Raw genomic sequence first — 4570 nt, 5'->3', positions numbered from 1 at the left:
CTAAGCTATGAAAACCATCAACTCGTATCAGTCCTTTCAGTACTTTGATTTAAAAATCAAAGTAAAAGAATTTTCACTTTTCCCCTGTTTCCATGGAAACTATTGACAATTTGCAATTTTTAAATCCAATGAGCACAATTACAGATACTAATCATTACATCAATAAAATTTCATGAAGAATGTTCAAGGGACCAGAGAAAACACTTGCGGACAAAATTTGTAGCTTTTTGCAGATTTCCATGGCAAAGGTAGACATTTTAATACTGAATGACCACAAAACACAACTAAAAACGTGATCCTCCTTTGAGGAAAGTTTCAGGAAGATTGTCCCAGCCATCTTTGAGAAACAGCCTGGAGAACAAAAACATGCATACAATTGCAATATGTCGCCTGACTTCGTTCGGGGCAACATAACAATAACTAGAAAATTTGCTATTGCAAGTAATAGATTATGTCGACCCAAACTGGACAAGACTTTCATTTTTTGTATCACTAAAACAATACCCATTAGCTAAGCTTGGACAACCATCAACTCGTATCAGTACTTTGATTTAAAAATCAAAGTTAAAGAATTTTCATTTTTCCCCTGTTTCCCTGGAAACTATTGATAATTGCAATTTTTAAATCCAATGGGCACAATTACAGATACCAATCATTACATCAATAAAATTTCATGAAGAATGTTCAAGGGACCAGAGAGAACACTCGCGGACAAAATTTGTAGCTTTTTGCAGGTTTCCATGACAATGGTAGACATTCTGAAAATGAATGACCACACAAGACAATTACAAACAGTAATCCTCCTTTGAGGAAAGTTTCAGGAAGATTGTCCCAGCCATCTCTGAGAAACAGCCTGGAGAACAAAAACATGAGTACAATTGCAATATGTTGTCCCCCGACTTCATTCGGGGCAACATATCTAGAAAGTCTGCTATTGTAAGCAATAGCGTATGCGCCCCAAATTGGACAAGACTTTCATTTTTTCATCCCTAAAACAATACCCATTAGCTAAGCTAAGAAAACCATCAACTTGTATCAGTACTTTCAGTACTTTGATTTAAAAATCCCCTGTTTCCATGGAAACTATTGACAATTTGTAATTTTTAAATCCAATGAGCACAATTACAGAAACTAATCATTACATCAATAAAGTTTCATGAAGAATGTTCAAGGGACCAGAGAGAACTCTCGCGGACAAAATTTGTAGCTTTTTGCAGGTTTTCATGGCAACGGTAACCATTCTGAAAATCAATGACCACAAAACACAACTACAAACCGTGATCCTCCTTTGAGGAAAGTTTCAGGAAGATTGTCCCAGCCATCTCCAAAAAACAGCCTAGAGAACAAAAACATGTGTACAATCGCATTATGTCGCCCAAGTTCGTTTGAGGCGACATAACTAGAAAGTTTGCTATTGCAAGAAATAGGGAATGTTGCCCCGAACTGGACAAGTCTTTCATTTTTTCATCACTAAAACAATACCCATTAGGTAAGCTTGGACAACCATCAATTCGAATATCAGTTCCTTCAGTACTTTGATTTAAAAATTAAAGTAAAAGAATTTTCACATTTCCCCTGTTTCCATGAAAACTATTGAAAATTTGCAATTTTAAATGCAACATGCACAATAACAGATACTAATCATTACATCAATAAAATTTCATGAAGAATGTTCAAGGGACCATTGAAAACACTCAGCATTCGTCACATTTTGCAGGTTTCCATGGCAATGGTAGACATTTTGCAACTGAATGAACACACAACATAACAACAACCAGTGATCGTCCTTTGAGTAAAGTTTCAGGAAGATTGTCCCAGCCATCTCTGAAGAACAGCTTGTATAACAAAAACATGCGTACAATCGCAATATGTTGACGAACTGCATTTGGGGTGACATAATAAGAAAGACAGTAAAAACAATATGTTCCCCAACTTCATTTGGGGAACATAATAAACTGTTGGGTGTCATTAAGGTCAGACGACACATTCTTCATATATATCTTTTGGTATTATATAAAAAAATATGCATATTTGTCATTCTCATAAGATTTCTACATTGTTTTCATTATGTTTTAAATATGAGTACATAAAACAAGAGGCCCAGGTGCCACATCGCTCAACTGAGCACATTGGCTAGGAAAAATCACATCAGATCCGACCTGAATGTTCACTGAGGTGGGGGGGGGGGGAGGGGGGGGCTTGAATTATAATACTTTTTATGCCCCCATAAACAAAGTTTCGTGGGTATATAGTTTTTGTCGTGTTTGTCCGTCTGTCTGTCTCTCTGTCCGCAAAAACTTTAACCTTGCCCATAACTTTTGATTTAGTGGAGCTATGACATTTGTATTTCACGTGTATTCCTTGTGACAAGACCTTTTTTGGGGTACCACCAAATTTGACCTTTTGACCTTGGAGTTCGACCCACTTTTACACAAAAATTTTGAACTTTTACTTTGGCCATATCTTTTGAACAGTAGATACCAGGACATTTTTACTTGACATACGTATTCTTTGTGGACCTTTCATTGAGTACCAACAACCTTGACCTTTTGACCTTGGAGATTTCAGTACTTATGAAAAAACTTTAACCTTGGCTATAACTTCTGAACAGAAAGAGCTAGGTCTTTCATACTTCACATATGTAATTCTTGTGAGAAGACTCTTCATTAAATACCACGAACCTTGACCCTTTGACCTTGACATTTAACATACTTTAAAAGTACAACCTTGACAATAATTTTTGAAGGGTTAGGACTAAGGCTTTCATACCTCAAATATTGAATCCTTGTGACAAGACCTTTCATTTGATACCAAGAACCTTTGACTTTGAAGTTTAACCCACTTTTACACAAAAATTCCAAACTTTTACCTTGGCCCTAATTTTTAAAGGGTAGATACTGGGAATTTTATATTTCAAATATCAATTCTCTTTGGCAAGACGTTTCATTTGAAAACCAAGAATTTTGACTTTTGACCTTGGAGATTTCCGTACTTACCAAAACAAAAGGCCCATGGCCACATCGCTCACCTGAGTAACTTTGGTGATGCAGTTCTTTTCCAGATTTTCCCACTTCTTATATCTATTGTAACCCCCTACCCCCCCCCCCCCCCCCCCCCCCCCAACCATCCCCATCTTGATTTTAACAATTTAAAACCTACACTACCCCAGGATGCTTCCACGTCAGTTTCAGCTTTCCTGTCCTAGTGGTTCTTGAGAAGATATTTCCTATATATTTCTATGTAAAACTTGGATTCCTTATTGTGGCCCCACTCTAACCCCGGGGGTCATGAGTTTAACAATTTAGAATCGACACTACCCCAGAATGCTTTCACATAAGTTTCAGCTTTTCTGGTCAAATGGTTCTTGAGAAGAAGATTTGAAAAAAAAATTTCCTATATATTTCTATGTAAAACTTGGATTCCCTATTGTGGCCCCGCCCTACCCCTGGGGGTCAAGATTTTAAAAATTTAGATTCTACACTATCCCAGGATGCTTCCACATAAGTTTCAGCTTTTCTGGCCCACTGGTTCTTGAGAAGAAGATTTTTTAATGACCCCATCCTATTTTGTCTTTTCTTGATTATCTCCCCTTGGAAGGGGACTTGGCCCCTCATTTTTACAATCTAAACTCCCCATCATCCAAGGATGCTTTGTACCAAGTTTGGTTAAAATTGGCCCAGTGGTTCTTGAGAAGAAGTTGAAAATGTGAAAAGTTTACAGATGGATGGACGGGCTACGGACAAAATGTGATCAGAAAAGCTCACTTAAGCCTTCGGCTCAGGTGAGCTAAAAACCTTGGTCATAACTTTTGAACAGTAAGGGCTAGGGCTTTCATACTTCAATTATGTAATCCTTGTGGGAAAACTTTTCATTGGATATAAACAACATTGTCCTTGACCTTGGAGTTTGACATACTTTTTACAAACTTTAACATTTGCCAAAACTTTTGAACAGTAAGGGCTAGAGCTTTCATATTTCACATATGTAATCCTTGTGACAAGACCTTTCATTGGATATCAAGAACATTGACCCTTTGACCTTGACCTTGGAGTTTGACCTTCTTTTTACAAACTTTAACCTTTGCAATAACTTTTAAACGGTAAGGGCCAGCGCTTTCATACTTCCCATATATAATCTTTGAGACAAGGCCTTTCTTTAGAAACCAACAATCTTGACCCCGGAGTTTGTCCTACCTTTAAAAATGTTAACCTTGGTCATAACCCTTGAACAGGTGGTGCTAGGGTTTTATATTTCACATTTGTATTTCTTCTGAAAAGGCCTTACTTTAGGTAGCAACATATTTGATCACATTTGAGAAATCTTAACCTTCACTATGTTGCAATACGGGGGCATCAGTGTTTCAGAAACCTGTCTTGTTGAGAATGCATTCATATCAATATAGCATATGACTTTTCTGTTCTTGATAAAAAGATTTCTGTTTAAACATTTTGTTCCTATATATTACTTTGTAATAATTTGAATTTGATTCCCCACTGTTTCCCTGACCCTACCCCAAAGGATCATGATTTGAACAAATTTAAATCTTCAACACAAAGCTTTTCTGTTCTTG

Source organism: Saccostrea cucullata, unplaced genomic scaffold (genome assembly GCF_032062105.1).
Source record: "Saccostrea cucullata isolate Sc308-1 unplaced genomic scaffold, CSIRO_AGI_Scuc_v1 ctg8316, whole genome shotgun sequence".
NCBI lineage: Eukaryota > Metazoa > Mollusca > Bivalvia > Ostreida > Ostreidae > Saccostrea > Saccostrea cuccullata.
The sequence above is the reverse complement of the archived record's forward strand: the minus strand, read 5'-3'. Positions refer to the sequence as shown.